This window comes from Salvia splendens, chromosome 16 (assembly GCF_004379255.2).
Source record: "Salvia splendens isolate huo1 chromosome 16, SspV2, whole genome shotgun sequence".
Taxonomy (NCBI): domain Eukaryota; kingdom Viridiplantae; phylum Streptophyta; class Magnoliopsida; order Lamiales; family Lamiaceae; genus Salvia; species Salvia splendens.
The window spans coordinates 24,573,498-24,594,105 of NC_056047.1; the positions used below are offsets into that span (position 1 = coordinate 24,573,498).

Consider the following 20,608-nt stretch of genomic DNA (forward strand, 5'->3'; position numbering starts at 1 on the left):
TCTCTCCGCAAGACGAGATACGCCCCGGCTAGTGCTCACGGATTAACGCAACGTCCCCAAAGATGAAACGACTTTCCTCCTACCGAGTTGAAGCACCTCAAACTCGTAGGCTCCGGCGAACTTGAATTGGAGGCGAGAACCGAGCAATGCAATGCTCCTAGTGCGAACTAGAATGCTTGAGAGCTATAGAGAGGAGAGAATGGTTTGTTGGTGTGTTTTCCATCTCTCAAATTCGCACCTATTTATAAGAGAGGAGTGACCATATTAGAGGTTTTGGTATTAAGGAACCTCATAAACATTTTAGAGGTTACCCTACAAGTGAAAAAGCCAAAAGACTTAGAAAATAAAAAGCTTAAAGCTCTTCAAATTTCTCACGTTTTCAACATGAAACTGCAACATTTTGTTGTGGAAAAATTGAGACAAAAGTTAAAAATCATATTTTTTATTGCTAATTTTTAATATTGCAGGAGAATTTGATCACATCTCATTATTTTAATTATTATACCAATATTGCGTTTCATATACATGCTAGAGAAATGGGTAAGTAGATGCGTACGTAAAAATTATGAATTTATATGAGAGAAATGAATTGAACAGAGAGACATAAATATTAGTAATTCACAAAACTCATCAACAGCGCATTATAGGAAATCTGCACCAAATATAATCCTTTATGATTTGACAAGACTCTGCAGGACTGTGAAGATGCAGAGTAGGTGTACAGGTTTGGCAGTCATCAGACTAAATTGCCCTTCAAGTCATTTGGGCATTTTTGTCCAAAAAATGGCTTAAAAAATCTCGTTTGTGATTATATATTTTATTAGGCCCCTCTGATGCTATTTTTTCTTGTTATGGGTCACAGGTGCAAGAAGTGAAAAAGTTAGAAATATTTGATGCAGGTCACTCTTTCTAGTATAACTTACTAATTGTGAACAATGATACATAAAATTACACTCCTCCCATCCAAAAAAAATGTCTCATTTGTGAACGACACGACTTTTAATAAAAAAATTGGCAACTTTGTATTTTTAGAGAGGATTTTTTTTAGACGTTCCAAAATGACAAAATGAGACTATTTTTCGTGGACAGATAAAGAGAAATTTCGGGTTAAGGGCATTGTACTCGAACACGTTCAAATCATATTTAGTTGTTAAGTTGAAAAGCTCATAGAAATTCAAAAAATACTCGACGTAAAAAGTAGAGTCAGACTTGGGCAAGGTTGTGAAATGAAGAGCGTGCTGTAGAGTAGAAAGAGTAGTTTTTGCATATACTGAAACCTACAACGAATGCAATGCAAAGTTACTTCTTAGTCCCTCAAATTAGAATATCATTTCATTGCCGCATAAACAAACAAACTCAGCCCACTCTTTCCATATATATTGAGACAAGATACAAATTACAGTACAATACATTTATGCACAAGCCCTAGTTGATTACAACGTCGCATACACATTTGTTAGACATCACGTCGTCAAGATTTCCGGTATGGTGGGAAAATGGGCTCCGAGAACTCTGCCACTGACATCAGGGAAGTTCTCGTGTCCTGGAAGCGGATTTACATTGCCGTCTGCATCAACTTCCACCGGATACTTGAGAAGATGACCTTGCAACTCTTTAAATTCATCGAACGTGTATCTCTTCCAATTATCTTCAGCAATTTGATTCACTCTCTTCACGCACTCCAAATCCTCTGGCGTGTTGTAAGCTATAGAATACAAATACGTATACAAAAATAATTCTTCTAAAAGTGCTGATGATCAGAAAGTGATAGGGAAGTAACTAATCTGACAAGTGACAACCATATATATAGATGATAAGAGCAGAAGAAAGCTCCTGGCCATGTGGATGTCTTTGCTTCTTTCCCCATGTATGATGAGGTTGATATCCACCCATTGCTATCTCTGTGTCTTTTGTCTATTGGCTGATCCAATTATAACATACTCGTCATCCACTACCATGCCTTTGGCGTGCACATAAATCATGAACCGCTAAAACTTTTGTGCCTCTGAAATCTGAGTGAAATAGCACATTGAGAAAGAGAGACAATATCATAAACCTAGGCAAGGTGAAGAAATTAGCTAGCCAGCCAGCAAAGATATAAAGAATCATTATTCGTTATATCATGATAATGTCGACTCATGCATCTCATTATATTCTAAACCTTAGCAGCATCCCCAGAGACCTGAGCACCAGGACCTGTTATCTTTCCAATGCAGTAGAAATTCAAGTAGTCTAGTGGATGTGCCTTGAGTTTCATTGATTTGATCTCTTTTGCAATAACTTGATACATCATCTGCATTGTTTGACCTTGTTGTATAAACAGCCATGTAAACAGCACAGTGTTATGATCTTAGAATTTCAAAGACTCACATTATAACACAATAACACATCATCAATAAACCACTAACGAGGTGCAATTCGTCAAAAAAAATAAATTACAAATTACCTGCCACAACATTGGTATAATAATGTACACGGCAAATCTCTCATTAGCTCTTATTTTACTAGTGATTTTCATTGCCAACTCCATAGGCATTAAATGATCAGCCCCTGCCATCGGTCACAAGAAAGAAAATGCCATTGATATAATGGTAGACTAGCATGTGGAAAGACTGGTTTGTAAGAAAGAAAGAGAATATTATTCTACATTCTGTTAAATAAGTGGACTATTATGATAGCATGTTGGTAATATCATTTTTTTCACACCTACAGAGCATCTCTCAGTCAATTCAAGCTCATACAAGATCCCACAAACTAAACTGGACTATTCATACATGAACTAACATAAAGTTTACAATTAAGTTCAAAATTCAAATATAAATTTTTTCTGCTAAGTGAAAATTCAACCAAAACAGTACATAAAAACTAGAGAGAAATAATTTGAGGAAAATGAGGAAATCGTTTTTTAACCTGCATCTTTGTATGAAGGCCAAGCATATGAAGAACCAAGAAAGTATTAATTATCAATATAAATAATGCTGAGCAGATCTTATTGCCTGAATATATGCTGTTTGAATACTTTTGTCTATCACCAGACTCTTGGAGCAAACAAGGTTCTGCAATCAAACAACATTATTAATTTTAAAAAAAAAAGGAAAAGAGCAAAACCATTGTGTGATGGGTGAAAATAAAAAAATTCTGTAAATATTGCACATACGCCAGACTTTTGGCAGTTTTATATAGAAAAGATGCCAAAGGAAAAAGGTATGAGGATGTTTTAACCTGGGCCGTGGGGAAGCCTATAAGTGACCCTGAATCAATGGACCTGAATATCTAAAGAAGAAAAACAAGATTAAAATACAATCAACTCAACATTATCAAAATAATTTGCGCTGATCCAATCTAGGGGATTCTAACCTGAAGGTCCCAATTTTCAGGGTGTTCTTCTCCAGACACATATAGCTTTGGATCATCCTCCTGAGAATACCTGTAAGTTCCATCCTTGGTTACAGAAAGGGCAGGACTTAATATCCATGATATTCGCTCAATTTGTATCATTGCATCATCATTCCAATTGGACACCTTTTTCTTTAGCAGACTAAATTCTTTCCACTTGGTTGATTTCCGCCAACGTTGGGCAAAATTTATAAGCACATCGTATGCAGCAGGTCCTTCAATTCTGCAGTGCAAATTATGCCATGGCTCCCTTGGAGCTTGCATTCCTGCCTAAGGATGTAAAATGAAAAAAGTAATGAATGTATAGTCACTTAACAGTAACACTCACCAGCATAGAGTTGTGGATTAAAAGACGACCTGTCATCAAAAAGTGAACTAAATGGACTGCTGTTTAAGGAATCTCAATAAATAACCAGATGAAATATGTGGCTCAAAGTCTGACTCGAGACTATCATCTTTAATTGAACTCTATTTCTGCTTTCGAATTTCATTTCTTACCATACAAAGTGTTAATATATTTCATGGTCCCCAATATTTCCATTAGCTCAACTACCAATTGATTTTCATCAATCTTAAGCTACAAAGTAGGTATTTGAAGGAAAAGATGGAGGTCCCTTCACTTTGGTGGTAGTAGTGAGAACCAACTACCTCGTTTATGGTCCCTTCTAAAAGCAATCATTTCATTTATCTTGTATACATAATATAGTGACACTTGCTAACATGATTGAAATATCATAGTAAGTAATTAAAATTTCAGTAATCATCCAAAGCTTGACAATGTTCAAGCTTTGACTTGAGTGGACTTATACTATCATCATTTGTTCATTTACCATGATCCCAGTAAGTTTTGATGATCATGAAGAGTTTCTCCTTTAATTATTTTGACTATGTTGATACAGTGATAAGATAAGGTCAGTCGGTACAAACGTTTTACTTCAATTTTGTCCAACTATAAACCAATAAAAAAAAATGGGGTTTAATTCTTCTCTTCTCAACACCAATAGCTGACTCAAACTAATTATGCTGGAAACAGAAGAGGATGGAAAATTAAATTGAGTAAACAGTAAAACCAGCAAAGGCTAATTAGACACACTGGATGTTTCAAATGCTCAACATTGGTTCTATTTTATCAGTTCGAGTTTATTTTATTATCAAGTCTGTCGGGCTTTCAGATGATTGGACCTTAGCATGGGCCAAAGTAGAACAATTTATATGCTTAAGTTGAGCTAGTACTCGGCAGTGTTAGGATTTGATTACATCCTAACTCCTTAGCGGTGTTCACTTGGTGAGGGTTCTCTAGCAAGTTCTTTTTCTTTTCTTTCAGTTCGTTCCTCTCTTCGTACATTTTGGTTTTATTTATCTTACATCTCAATAGAAACTTCATACTATTCCAGTTCAAATTGTAGACCATTTAGGATTGATTAAGAAAGTTGAGCTCATACAAACAAACGACAGGTCCACAACTGTCGCACAGAGTTTAAACTGCAATACAGAAAAAAACAGACAAACATGTCGACTAAAAACTAAAGCATAAACTACTCAATGTTGTCAAAGCAGTATAGCGGTTCATGGCGGTTCGCCCGAAAAATGCCACAGGGATATAGCGTATCGGTATGGCGGGATATAGCGGTCATTAATTAAATATATAAAATAATATTTATATATTCATATATAATTCAAAAAATTAGAAAATAATAAAAATATAACATTAAAAACTCTAAAAACATGTAATAAAGCATAAAATAGAAAACAATTATATAAAAGTCTAGCAATTAAAGTCTTTAGTTCAAGTGTTCAACAAAACATAAAACCATGATAAGCTCAATAGACATCAATCATCAAGCTCAACATAGTCTTCTAGCTCATCATCATCACTATCATCGGCATCCATTTCATCTTCATCCTCCATTGCTTCATCCTCTTGATCTCCACTTACACTACCCTCAAATTCTTCCTCTTCCGATTCTTCATCTACAAGCACAAGCCTTTTCCTTTTCCCTTTCCCTTTTCTAGGTATGATAGGTTCTTTTTTCTTAGAAACTCTAAGACAACTTGAACTAGATGTAGAAGATTCTTTCCTCTTCTTTGACCTAGTATATGTCCTAGGCTCTCCAACACCCGAAGCCTTATACACCATGTTCCAATCAAGTGTATCATCGTCATCATGAACCAAATGATTACCACCATCAATATCATCATCATCATCCAACTCCCCAACTAGCCACTCATTGCACTCATCAATATCATCGAGAATAATAGGATCAAATTCATCGGTTGCACTATGCTTGTTCCTATCATGCAATTTTTGGTTATATTTCACATAAACCAAATCTTGCATCCTCTTATGCTCGAGCCTATTTCTCTTTTTGTATGAATCTACAAAATAAATATAATTAATCGGCAGATTGGGGTGCAGATTGTGAATAGGAGGGGTTGTATGGCTGGGCGGTGGCTGAGTCACTGAGTGGGGCTGGAGGGTGCTGGCTAGGCTGCAACAGGCGGCGGGGGCGGCGCGACAGTGGCGGCGGCGCGACGGTGGGTGGCAGATTGTGGAAGGACTGAAGGAGTAGAGATGAAAAGCGGCAGATTGGGGTTGTGGAATTAGGGTTTAGAATTATTGGGGTGGGCTGATTTGGCCTGCCTATGCAAAATTAAATTAAAAAATAAAAAGCCCAATAAAAGTCAAAATTAGCACCAAAAAGTCAAAATTGAGCTAAAATACCGCTATTGCGGGATATGGTAGCGCTATGGTGCCACGACCGCCACGGGTATGGCGGCCGCCACAGAAAAATGCTACGTATCGGTGTGGCGATAGCGTTTTCATTAAAAACTGATATGCTATAGCGCAATATCCCCGCTATAGCCGCTATTTGACAACATTGAAACTACTCACCGCAAACGTAGGCTGATGAAAATCATCCTTAAAACAAGTGTCAAGATCACGGAACAGTCGATGATCAGGTGTATCATAGTGGCCATCACAAAAATCAAGACCTCCTAAAAAGGCAGTGATTTTTCGATTATTTCCAGGTGCTTGAGTATCGACAAGAACACATTTTTGGTGGTGCGTAAACACATTTCCAACTACCTTGAGCAAGATTACAAAAGCAACTCAGCAGAAATATGAAGCTACAAAGCTTCTGGAGTAGGGGTTCAGAAAAATTAGCAGGAACTGAAATCCCTCAAGATGAGCAGTATCAAAGATAAAATTATACCACAGCTTCAGAGGACAATGAAAAATTGGTTAGCTTATGAATGATCGAGCATAATGATGTTGATATGGAGTTAATGGCGGAAGTAAAACAAGAACTGGAATTCAATATAAAAGAAGAACAATCCTCCAAAGAGGCCAAGATAATCCTCCGAAGAGGCCTACGGTTGATACCGTCCTAATACACTTTATTTTCCGAGATATCTAGCCCTTCTAAAGAGGAACTATTTATAGAGATCAACCTATAGATAAACAATGAAACAAATCCTCAACATTAAAGTAATCTTTCAACAATCTCCATAATAATGAAAATAATCTCAAGAGATAATGGAGATCATTAGCTTGATCTCTATCAGATGTGTTTCTAATTTCTACAGATATTTGCTATCATATAAGGCTTCCTCAACAACAGCTTTTCATGTTTAAAGCGATGGTCCTGTCCTTTTCCAGGTCTGAACATGCTAAGAAATGCTTCCTTGGGTTGCATTTCCAAATAATAGGACAAGGTCCAAAAATGCACCAAAAATATAACATAAGACAGAGTAATAAGACAGCTACAATAGAAACAGCAGCTATATAAAACTCTACCTGCTGTTTAATATAGCTAAGTTTACTGCTCCCATAACGTGGTGAATGAATGCTTAAAAAACTTCTTTGTCTCTTCATCATGAGTTTGCATCACACCCATCTGCATTCAAAGACACAAAACTATTAATCATTAAGTGAGGTTTGCATCACACCCATATATTGCAAAACAAGAATGTATCCAAGTAGTACCAGTTTCTTTAACATTGTATCAATGATCTACTATTCGATCCAACTTTTACAACAAAACTCCATAAAAGGGGAGTGACAAAAGGCGGTGTATTGTTAAAAGCATACATGTGATGCCGAAGGAAATATGCTTTAGGTTTCTGTTCAGGATCATATGTGCTTAGAGAGAAGACATGGTAATAGAATGTAAAGTTCATTATTTTGATAGGAAACAAACATTTATGTATCTATTACTCCATTGATAACAAAATACAGTACACACAGGGCAGAAGAGTCCACGGTCCACCTATCAGAAAGGCAGAAGTATCCATACTCCATGGTCCACCTATCATAAAGCAGTAAAAAAACTCAACTCTAAAAACATTACATCATTCTCGCTTATAACACATCCCAGCATAAGTTTCTCAGAGATACATTAATCACCAGATATACAAGCATTTTTTTCAGATGACAGTTTCAGTCTTCCAACTCTCATGTATGGTTGCCAAGGTTTATGAGATAAACTGCCAATTATAGAATAATAGTTTGATACTAGCTCGTAACTGAGAACAGTTTCACGAGCTTATGCTATGTTTTTCGAAGAACATTTTATTAAAGCTACTCCCTCCATCCCATAGAAAATAGGCCGAATTTCCTTTTTTGCCAGTTCCATAGAAATAGTCTATATCCATTTATGAAATATTTTTTTTTTATTTTATCATTTATGGGCCCCACCATTCACTATATTATTTCAATCATTTTTTCTCCTTTTATCTTACTTTACTAATTACGCATTAAAGCCCGTGTCATCCCCAATTAGCCTATTTCTATGGGACGGAGGGAATATGAACAAAATAGAATATACTCTGTCCCTATCTTCATACCCTCAAATATGAACAAACTAGAATATACTCTGTCTCTATCTTCATACTATCAAATATGCCGACATAAATAGTTACAAGTAGAGAGCATAATTAGCCCCACAACAAATTAATTTGAATAATAAAATAACTGAATCACTTTATGGAAGTGGACATATTTTATGATATGCAGAAAAAAGGTAAAGATAATACCAAACTCGAACAGCGACAGAAAGTATACTAAAATAAGATTAACGATATGATACCGTGTTGTTGAAGAATTTGTCATGCCAAGTCTTATCATCCCAAACCAAGAGCAAAGCTCGAACCCCTTCCTGAGACTTATACTTCAACTAGTCCCCAAGCATGAGGTCTCCTCCTCGGGCAATGGTCTGGTTGGCTCTCTAATCAGCTAAATCTTATGAAAAACAGACCATCCAGTAATGTATATCAAATGGTGAGCCTCTGCAACCGCATAGCATATATCCTCCCAACACGGGGCGTGGTGGCGAGTTAAGCCATCGTCTAGGTCAATTTTGGGGAAATTGTCCGCAATCACATGCGCATCCTGGTATAGAGTGACGGCGCCCCCTTTCCCAAGGGGGAAATAAGTGTTCCTAACCCCTCTGTGGCTTGGATCAACGGCGACGCCGTGCTTGTACAGAGGATTTTTTTCACACGGAGTGAAACGCATCTTAATCAGCAGCGCGGTGTCAGGTTTGCGCGGTTTCCCCGACGCGGCGATGATCGGGAACCAATCGGAGATCTGGTCGCCGGCGGCGATCTTCCCGGAGGGGATGAGGATGTTCCCGATCGTGTCGGCGCCGAATGCGTCGTTGTCCTTGACGCGGATTTCGAGATTGGGGACGGGGTGCGCTAAGGGAATGTGGAAGCGCTCGTTCCACTTAGGGATTTGCGAATCGGAGATGACGCGGGTGCGGGCGAGAGTGGCCTGGGGGACGCTGACGGTGACGTAGGGATCGCTGGTGATGATCTTCCGGTGGCGGTGGAGCTTATTATCGCTGTCGGCGGCGGCGGTGTGGCACCGAGGAGATGACGAATCATCCGACTCTCAAGAATCGGGATATGACAGCAATCCATCAAACCCCTCGGCCTATCTTTCGCAGCCATCGGGTTCTGGCGGATATGCTTCTCAGCCGTTGGGCTTTGGCGGATATGCTCCTCCGTCCCAGCATTAGAGTTGGAATCAATCTCCCCCACCGTGGGCATCGAGTCCACCCCTTCCTCCATCTCAGTCGTGGAGGTCTTCTCCAACTCCGCCACCTTTACAACGGAATCTGAGTCGTTCCGCATTTGGAGATTACAGACCCAACCTAGACGCGCTTCACCAGCCGCGTCCGGGTTCTCCTTTCCAAGCCAGCCAATCTCCGTTCACCGAAGCAGATCAAGACGCATTTGATACTATGATGGGTCTGCTCAGTTCTGGCATCCCAGATACGCCGGCAGCACGGGTGGAAACGCCCGTTCCGACCCGAGGAGGTAGCGGTAGTCGAGGCGGAGGCGGTAGGGGCAGAGGAGGCAGTCGTGGCACCGGCCACGTCGGTGGGCGCACGGGCAGCCGGGCCGGCATTCCTAGTGGCGAGGGCAGTGGCACTGGCGGTAGCGGTGGCTCTGGTTCTGGGTCCAACCGGGGCAAGCCATACACAAAAGACGTGAGCATTGCCGTGGCGAAGGCTTGGGACTATGGACAAAAACTGGGGCGGGGCTATTGGGCGTGTCCGCCTTATAATGGACACCCTAAATCTCCATGCAGGTAGAGCACCGCCAAGTCGTCCGCCACCATGATTTTCGGTGAATTGAATTGGGGTTTCACCGCAGCGTTAGGGTGCAATTGCTGCGGTAGAAGCGAGGATTTGGGCGCTCGCATGAGATAAAGGAAAATTGCATCGCCGGCAAAAGCTGCAGTGGAGTAGAGAGCTGAAACGGAGAAACTATAAATAATTTAAGTATGAGTACAATATATTTATTAATAAAAGGGATTAATTAATTATTGAATCTAATAAATATATAAGAGCATCTTCAATAAGAATAGTGCAGTCATAGCCTAGCCACAAACTCCTCCTGCCACATCATCAGCACTAAAAACTCCTCATGCCATATCATCAGGACAAGCAATAGCCTAGCCATAGGCTAGCCACAATAAACAAAATTATAAAAATAACAATCACACAAAATACGGAATTCAACTTACGACACAGATACGGGAAAATGCAATAATTTTATTTAAATTATAAAAAGGTACATTAAAAAAATTACCTAATTAAAAAAAAAACTAACGCCGTGCAGTCCTCCGCGCTCACAACTCTTCAATTAAATCCGTTTGGAGTCGAATGTGAGCTTCTACTTGGCGCATGTCGGCTTGTGCTTGGAGGCGACCGGCTTCATTGTGAGGTACCCCACTTCGTACGTTGGGGCGGCCATGTCTTGGCTTGGACCAGCTTCATTATCGTCGTTGGCCCAACTAGTCAGTTGTACATCTTCATCTTCGACAATCATGTTGTGCATGATAATACAGGCGTGCATTATATCAGCAATGCAGTCGACATGCCACAAACGCGTTGGACCCCTAATTGCCGCCCATCGAGGCTGGAGCACACCAAATGCGCGCTCCACGTCCTTGCGCGCCGACTCTTGTCGTTCCGCAAAGTAGGCCTTCCTCTCATCTAATGGGCACCTGGTCGTCTTCACAAAGACGGGCCACCTCGGGTATATCCCATCCGCCAAGTAGTAGCCCATATCGTACTGGTTCCCGTTGGCGATAAAACTGATGGCCGGACCGACGCCCTGGCACTGCTCATTGAAAAGGGGCGACGGGTTGAGCACGTTGAGGTCGTTGTTCGACCCGGCTACCCCAAAATATGCATGCCAAATCCACAGCCGGTAATCAGCTACGGCCTCGAGGATCATCGTGGGATTCTTTCCCTTGTAGCCGGTCGTGTAGAACCCTTTCTAGGCAGCGGGGCAGTTCTTCCACTCCCAATGCATACAATCTATGTTGCCTAACATACCCAGGAACCCATGCTTCTCCCCGTGCATCTGCATCAAATCATGGCAGTCTTCAGGGGTAGGGCTTCGAAGGTACTGATCACGAAATATTTCAACCACGCCCTGACAGAAATACTTCATACATTCAAGGCAGTCGTCTTACCGATGTGGAGGTACTCGTCCCACATGTCTGCCGCGCCTCCGTAGGCCAACTGCCTGATTGCCGCAGTGCACTTTTGAATAGGTGTGTGGCCGGGTCTGCCAGCCGCATCGTGCCTGAAGCGGAAACACATATATCGACGCTCCAAAGCGTCAACAATACGCATAAACAGGGCCCTGCTCATCCTAAAACTCCGCCTGAAAAGGTTGGCATTGAACCGCGGCTCCGGTGCGAAGTAGTCTTCATATAGCCGCTGATGTGCAGCTACGTGATCCCGCTCAATCACTGCTCGGCGGTGGACAACGGTCGAGGTCGAGGTACCGCCGGCTGCAAGGCCCTCTGTAACAACCAGTTTATCTCACGGTCCGTATAGGCCTCCAACGCTTCGTTCATTTGCCGTTCGTACTCCTCAGCATCCCCACCACTACTCCCACCCGCACTACTCATTTCGCGTTGTTGATCTTGTGCAGAAATTAAGATTGAGAGAAAACTCGTTAAAACAAGTGGTGCGAATGAAAATGACGTGCAAATCGCGTATATATAGTGTTTTGAAAATTAAATTAAAAAAAATAAAAAATCGATTGGCCGATTGCTCGCCGATCGGGAGCCTGCAATTAGGGGTGGGTCGGTACGGTATACCGTACCGACCTTGCCATACCGCATACCGTACCGGAGAGTACGGTATGACAAAATTCAATACCGATACCGTACCGAATTTTCGGTATACCGGAAATTCAGTATGATATTTTTTGATACCGTTACCATACCGTAATAACGGTATGGTAACGGTAACGGTATACCGAAAAATAATTGGTTTCTTGATTTGTTCATTTACTAATTGGTTTCTCGATTGTTCATTATTTTTTGCTATCGGTAATTCGTTCATCACTCTATTCAATTTTATATTTTGGTTAGCATGTTATCAAGTATCATATTATATTTGTTGTTGCCGATGATGTTGATCTTTAAGTATCTTTTAATATATATTTATGGATTATTTTGATTACATATATTCAGAATTTTATCCATAATCGTGGTTAATGATAAAATGAAGGTACTTATTGATTATTTTTGGCTATTTAGACCAATATAAAATAATTGGTCTTATAAATAAAATCTCCAAATAAATTTACAAGTGTAATGAAATAAAGATTAAATTTTCCCCCCTAGACTTTAATTTCAATCTATCATTATAAACATGCATACAAATTCTCAAAAATATTAACAAGGCACGGTCTTCCTTTGATTTGAATAAATTTTTAAAATACTAGCAATTAATATTTTTTTTAATGTGAAAATACTAAAATTCAACATATATCAAAATTTGGCTCATTTGTTGATTATGATGAGTATATTTTAAAGTTAAGGGTTTAGGATTTAGGTTTCAAGGTTTGGGTTTTTAGTGTATAGGGTCGCTATATTGCAATGAAATGAATCTCGACTAGAAAGTGTCTCACCAGTGCAATATTAAATTATTGCAACGTAAACTTGCTCCTACAGTTATAACTCAACGGTTAATTCATATTTTCACAGATTTAAAATGCTTTTTAATTTTAAGTCTGATATTTAAATGTCAAGACAGTTTATTAAAATGTCAACACAAATATGTGTTGAAATTTTAATGTGATCGTATTGACATTTTTTAGAAAAGGTAGCATTTAAACACACTCTTGTGTCTATGTGGGGTTAATGTGATTGAAAAAGTATAATCCAAAGTAAGAGGATGTCGAATATTCTTTTGTTTATCATTTCACAACTTTTATTTCGCAAAATGAAATAACTATGAAGAAATTAAAATGACCCGTGCATCGCACGAGCGTGACACTAGTTAGTAATTTAAATTGGACATTTATTTCTCTTTAAGAATTAAGAATGACTGATCAGTATCCTATTTATTCATCCTTCAATTTAAGTAGTATATAAAATAAGATAACATACAATGAATTAAACACTAATTAAACGATTTGATTCATTTTCAGCTGCACATATTTTTAATTGACATTTTATGAAGTGGGACGAAGAATAAAACAAAATTTTTAATTACTTTGTATATTTGGAATATGACATTACACAAAGAATCATATACTAAATGGTGTGAGTTAATACAAATTCTTTCAAATGTGCTCTGTTGAAACATATTCCCGATATCGTATTTCCAATCTTCTTTCGGTGTTATGTGCTATTGTGTTTATTATATTTAATAGGATGAGTTGATAAAAAATAATTCAGGTTAATTTTGAATTTGTTTGAATAAATTATCATTTGAATGTTTAATTTTATTGTATTAATTGATGTATTAATTTTTTTTAATATAATATATATATAAATGTAATATATATATTACAACATATTTAATATTAATATTAATATATATATATATATATATATATATATATATATATATATATATATATATATATATATATAATAATCTATCGGTATACCGGTATACCACGGTATACCGAATATTCGGTATACCACGGTATACCGATATACCGTGGATTCGGTATATACCGACGTTTCGGTATACCGTGGTATACCGGTATACCGTGGTATACCGGTATACCGTGGATTCGGTATACCGCGGTATAGAAAAATTGATACCGTTACCGTACCGAAACACTGCGATACGGTATCATACCGTACCGGAAACTGCGGTATACCGAAAAATCGGTATTTTCGGTATTTTTCCGGTACGGTAAGTCCGGTATTACGGTATTTCGGTATAATTTCCCACCCCTACCTGCAATGGCGGCCAGCCGATCGGCGAGCGCATCGGTCAACGCTCGGGATTCGTCGTGCGCTCGTCGTTTTGTCGCCGATTTGGCGCTCACCGGCTGCAATGGTTTGGCGAGCGGACCGTCGAGCGCCATGGATCGGCTAGCCGGTGGGCTCGCCGCCATTATGGATGCTCTTATGAAAAATAAATTGATACAAGTGACAAAAACCATATTACATAGTACCTTATTAATTTAATTAGTAAAAATCAGTGACCTGTCAAATCTCTGATGCTTATGCGAAGGAAATATTTAAAAATCATTTTTAAAATGTTATAAAAAATCTCTAATTAGAGCATCCATAATGGCGTCAGTCCCGGCGGACGTTCGACCGGTGTACCGGAGTTCTGCGCGGGACGTCCGCCATTGCGCAGCGATAACGCGGATACGGACGTCCGCACCACTGTGGATGCTCATAGCATGCATAGTCTATTTCTTTAATGAAATATATTCCGTAGAAAACTTAGGTCTTGAATATTACTGTAGGCGTTTACACACTACATGGGCAAATGTGTAACAAAATGAACAAAAATATATTATCTCAAAATAATAATGTTATTTGTACAAAATTAATTAAATTAGAGAAGATTAAATTAAATAGTCCATTTACTAAAATAGACTAAATTGGTGTGAGTCAATGATTCTTTGACAAATAAAAATGTAAAGTGACCAACATTTAATTAGACATACAAACTAATAGAATTATCTAGGAAATATATTCATTTAACAACTTTTATGGAAAATTGCTAATCTTTGAATACGAAAATATGCACATATATTATACTAGGAGGCAAACAATAATGGTAATTTCCATATATAAGATCATGCAACTTTACATAAGAATGGTTTAATGGATGTTTCCTAAATAATTATGTTACTTTGTTTGTATGTCTAATTGAATGTGAATTCCTTAATATTTTTATTTGTCAAATAACAGTTACACCACACCTACTCATAGAATTACTCAGCATAGAAAGACTAATTTTTTTAAGTCAAAGAGTCACATAGATAAAAGAAAAATATAACTAACTTCATTAAAAATAAAAAATTATCATAAATAGAAACTATTTGTGGTGGATTGCCCAAAATAGATAAACAAGACTATTTTTTATTGACCGAGGTAATATATTTTTTTGCTTCCACAACCATAACTTGAACGTAGAAATTTTTTCAAGAGATATTTTATTTCCAAAATTGAATCTATATAAACTAGTAAATGATAGTACTTCCTTCGTCTTAAGGTAGTTGATGCGTTTCTTTTGAGTGCGAGAATTAAAAAAAATTGATGTGTTAAAAGGTTAAAGTGGAGAGACTAAAATAAGAGAGAATAAAAGAAAGTAAAGTATGAGAGAAGATAAAGTTTGTCAAAAAAGAAAATGACTCAACAACCTTAAAATAATCCAAAAAAGAATACAACTCAACTAACTTGAAATGAATGAAGTACTAATTATATAAATGATGGGCCTAAACTCAAAAAAATGAAAAAAATGGGATGTTTTTATTGGGGGAAACAAAATTAATTGTTAATAATTTTGTAAGGGTATTTCGGAATATTGTACGGCGATGATTAATATATTAAGTTATTGCTATTAGTTAGGAGTCGGGTTTTTGTACTATCATTCCGTCCAAGTTAAGATGTCAACATTCTTGAGTGACGATTTTAAGAAAAATTATTAGGTGGAGTAAGTAGAGTAAAAAGGATACTCCCTCCGTTCCATTAAGGATAACTCACTTTCCCTTTTAGTTTGTTCCAACTAAGATAATCATTACTAAAAAAGAAACATTTTTATCTCTACTTTATTTTTTCTTTCTTACTTTACTCTTTTAATTTAACACATAAAATAAAGTTGCATAAAATCTCGTGTTGCTCAATGAATCATTTTTCTTGGGACAAAAAGAGTAGTTAAATATTTATGAAGAGAGAGGAGAGAGATATTAATTTCCAAATATAAAAAATGGACATTTTAAGTAAGATAAACTAAAAAGGAAATGTGAACATATTAAGTGGGATGGATAGTACTTATTTTATCACTTACATCAACAATTTTCTTTAATCATAACCGAATTAAATTTGGATCACCCCGTACAAAACTAGAAATATGAGATTAATACATCATTTTAAATACTCCTATTTAGTATTAGGACAATTATAGTACAAAAGATGCTTTGAATCGGACGGTATACGACAATTACATTCTCAGAGAATAAATAATATTGTCGCATTGCTTTACCTACTTATTTATGTCTAATAATAGATGTTACGACGGAAGTGGACAGTCGGTTCCTTGGATAAAGGAAATATAATACATTTCAATACGATAAGCTTAACTACCTATTATGAAAGAAAATTTCAATGTTTGTCCAAAAGTTTTCTTAACTTGAGAAACAAATAAAAATTAATGTGGTATAGAATTAAATGATCCAATAATAAGATAAGTCTTTGTTGTTATACATAAAAAGACGAGGTTTCAAAAAATTATTATTTTTAATCTTTGTAGATAACATTGAGCATCAATATTAACTATGCGTTGCTTTAATTTATTAATAGGTATGGACTTTTTGCAACCCAAATACACCATGATATTTTGGGCAATGATAATTAATATTCCCTTCATTCCACGAGAGTATGCACTTTTGGTTGGACATAGTTTTAATGTACAATTAAGAAAATAATAAATATAGAATAAAAAAAGTAATTGGAGTATAGTCAGTGAAAAATTAGTCCCACCTCATTAGAAAAAAAATAGTTTCTAAAATTAGAAAGCGCATATTCTTGTAGGATGGAAAGGAAAGAGTGCATACTCCTGTGGGACGGAGAGAGTATTTGACAGTGCTGCCACTCCTCTCCTTGCTGGACTCTTCAAGTTGCGAGAATTTTTGGTTTTCGAAAAGTGTGGAAGAGGAGGAGATGGTGGGCTGCTTATATAGGCCCTTATAACCTTGATCTTTTGTGGCAGATTTTTGGGAAATGATCCTTCTATTTTGGGCTGCAAGTTTGGCTCTCCTTCAAGCTTGTAAGTAGGCTTCGATGCCTACTCTTGTGAATATTTTGGAGCTGGTTTCTTGGCTGTATTTCCAGCCTTGGTGATGAGGAATAAAATCTGATATATCCCTCTTTTTCTTAAGGGAGACGAGTTCCTTGTGCTGTGGTTGTTTGTCTTTATTCTCTAAATTGGTGCAAGTTTGGGGATGGCAGATTGGCTGATCTCCAAAAGGGGATTTGTTCCTCGTCCTCATCTCATATTTGGCAGGGGTGGTGATGTATTGAAGTTCCAATTTGTTGAAGTTTGATCGGAGATAGCACCGGAGATTAAGATCTTGTGCGTGATTGAAAGAGTATTGAAATCTTGAAGAAGAATTTTATTGATTGAAAAATGAGCAACTCACTCGAACAAACTCAGCTTTTGCCTCTTTTAACTACTGTTACAAAAACTAACGGCTATTAACAAAAACTAATCCTATGGCTAGGATTCAATCTTCTTCATCTCACAAATCGGACGGCTGCTGAGACTTCAGCTTAGTTGAGCTGGTTGTAGCTTCCTTTTCTTCTAACTCCTTCATCAATTGCAACTAAGCAATTAACTACTTACAAATCTCCACCTTCATTGCTTAGCTGAATTGTTGTTGCCTCTGCATACCAACCAACTTCAAGCAAAGCTCAAATTTCTCTCTTGCCAACGGCTTTGTCAGCATATCCGCAGGGTTCTCTGCAGTATCAACTTTGAACAGCCTGACCCTTCCTTTCTCCACCTCTTCCCTCACAAAATGTAGCCTAACATCTATGTGTTTGCTACGTTCATGAAACACCTGGTGCTTCGCCAAACTCAGTGCACCATTGTTGTCACACCTAATGGGAATAGCCTGCTGCTCCACCCCAAAGTCTGCAGCCATTCCTCTTAACCAAAAGCTCTCTTTAACAGCCGAAGTGAGGGCAATATACTCGGCCTCAGTGGTGGATAATGCCACCACATCTTGCAAGGCCGACTTCCAACTTATTGCTGCACCATACATGGTAAATATATACACAGACTGAGATCTCCTTGTATCAACATTCCATGCGAAGTCACTGTCGCAAAATCCCATCAGCACATCAGCCTCAGATTCAATATTAGCCTTGAATAGAATCCCAACATCTCCAGCTCCCTTTAGGTATCTTAGTATCCATCTTAAAGCCAGCCAATGTTCCTTTCCATGATTGCTCATAAATCTACTTGTGCAGCTGATTGCTTTGGCCACATCTGGTCTGGTCCCAATCATTGCATACATCACACTCCCCACAATGTTTGCATACGGGATAGCTTGCATTTCCAGCCTTTCTTCCTCAGTCTTTGGTACTTGCTCCATTGACAGCCTAAAGTGTTGAGCCAATGGAGTACTTGTTGCTTTGGTATCTTCCATCCTGAACTTCTTGATGATTCTGGAGACATAGTCAACCTGGTTCAGCCATAACTCTCCCCTTTCTCTATTTCTGACTATGTTCATGCCCAAGATCCGCTTAGCTCCACCCAAGTCTTTCATGTCAAAAGCAGACCCCAGATCATCCTTCACCTTCTGCACCTCTTGCTGAGAGGCTCCTGCCACCAACATATCATCCACGTACAGAAGTAAATAAGCAACAGCAACACCTTTCCTCTTCTTTATGTATACACACTCATCATACTTGGACCTCACAAGCCCATTCTTGAGCACATGGTCATCAAATTTTTTATGCCATTGCCTACTAGCTTGCTTGAGACCATATATGCTCTTCTTGAGCAAACACACCTTGTCTTCCATCCCTGGCTTGATGAACCCCTCAGGCTGAGACATGTAAATAGTTTCCTCCAAGTCTCCATGCAAGAATGCGGTTCTTACATCCAATTGCTCAAGTTCCCAGTTCATCCTTGCCACCACAGCCAAGAGAATCCTAATTGATGTGTGCTTGACCACGGGTGAGAACACCTCATTGTAGTCCACCCCATATTCCTGTGTGAACCCTCTGGCCACCAACCTAGCCTTGAATCTTATTTGTTCATTATCAGCGGACTCAATCTTTTTCTTGAAAAGCCATTTGCAGCTGACTAACTTTCTGCCCTCCAGCTTGTCTACTAGGATCCAAGTCCCATTTTTGATGAGGGAATCAATCTCCTCAATCATAGCCTTCAACCATCTGTCCTTTTCCTTGCAATTCATGGCCTCTTTATAAGAACCAGGCTCTGCAAAGTCTATTTCTTCTGCCACACAGAGAGCAAAGTACAACATCTCTGAATCTGCAAATCTGCTTGGTGGTCTTACATTCTGCCTTCTTGTCCTGTCTCTTGCTAGTTGATAATCTCTCAGGTTAGTTTCTCCAGCTACAGTTACTGGAGCATCTTCATCAGAGCCTTCAGATTCTGAGGAGTCAACCATTCCTCCAACCTCAACACCAGCACCAGGTCCAGAACTTTCAGCATTTTCAGATGGCTTTTCTGCTTTCTTGAAGGGCAGCTCAGTCTCAGTGAACACAACAACTCTGCTCACAAGTACCTTCTGCATTCCAGGCTCCAAGCACCAGAGTCTATAGCCTTTTACCCCAGATTGATAGCCCAACATCACACATCTTAAGGCTCTTGCATCTAATTTGGTTTGCTTCATATAAGCATATGCTTGGCACCCAAAAATCTTGAGTTGTGAGTAGTCTCCATAACTTCCATACCATCTCAAGTCCGGAGTATCACTATTAATGCTAGAGGAAGGGCATTTATTTAGCAATTTGACAGCAGTGGACACAGCCTCTGCCCAAAACCTTTTCTCCATACCCGAGGTGAACAACATACATCTTACCCTCTCCATAATAGTTCTATTAGCCCGCTCCGCTACACCATTCTGCTGGGGATTCAAGGGGACGGTTCTATGTCTCTTAATGCCCCTAGACTGACAAAAGCTCTCAAACTCTTTAGATAGGAACTCCAAGCCGTTGTCAGTCCTTAAGCACTTGAGTACACAGCCCTTTTCTTTCTCCATAGTTAGACACCATTCCCTAAACTTGGAGAAAGCCTCTGACTTCTCCTTTAGTATGTAAACCCACATCTTTCTAGAGTAGTCATCTATCACTGTCATGTAATATCTCCCCCCCTACAGATAATACAGGAGAAGGCCCCCACAAGTCGCTATGCACATAGTCAAGTGGGGCAGTCGAGGTGTGTTTACCTTTCTGATATGGAAGCTTCTTGGCTTTGCCCATGATGCATTCTTCTCATGGCTTGCTGGATCTTTCTTCAGATCCTTGAATCACATCCCTTTTCATTAGTTCTTTAATGCTCCCATCAGCTGGATGCCCAAGCCTTAAATGCCAAAGCTCCACAGACCCTGAATTGGCTGTATTTGCCTGAGCAGCAGCTCTGATAGCAGATCCACATAGATAGTACAAGCTACCATTCCTTTTGCCTCTAAACACCAAACTTCCATTTCTCCTGACCTCCATTAC

The 20,608-nt window shown here is 38.7% G+C and overlaps 1 pseudogene; it reads right to left on the reverse strand.

Annotated features, from left to right (window-relative positions):
- Positions 1–1,343: 1,343 nt before the first annotated feature.
- On the reverse strand, positions 1,344–14,289 carry LOC121770401 (annotated as a pseudogene).
- Positions 14,290–20,608: the final 6,319 nt, after the last annotated feature.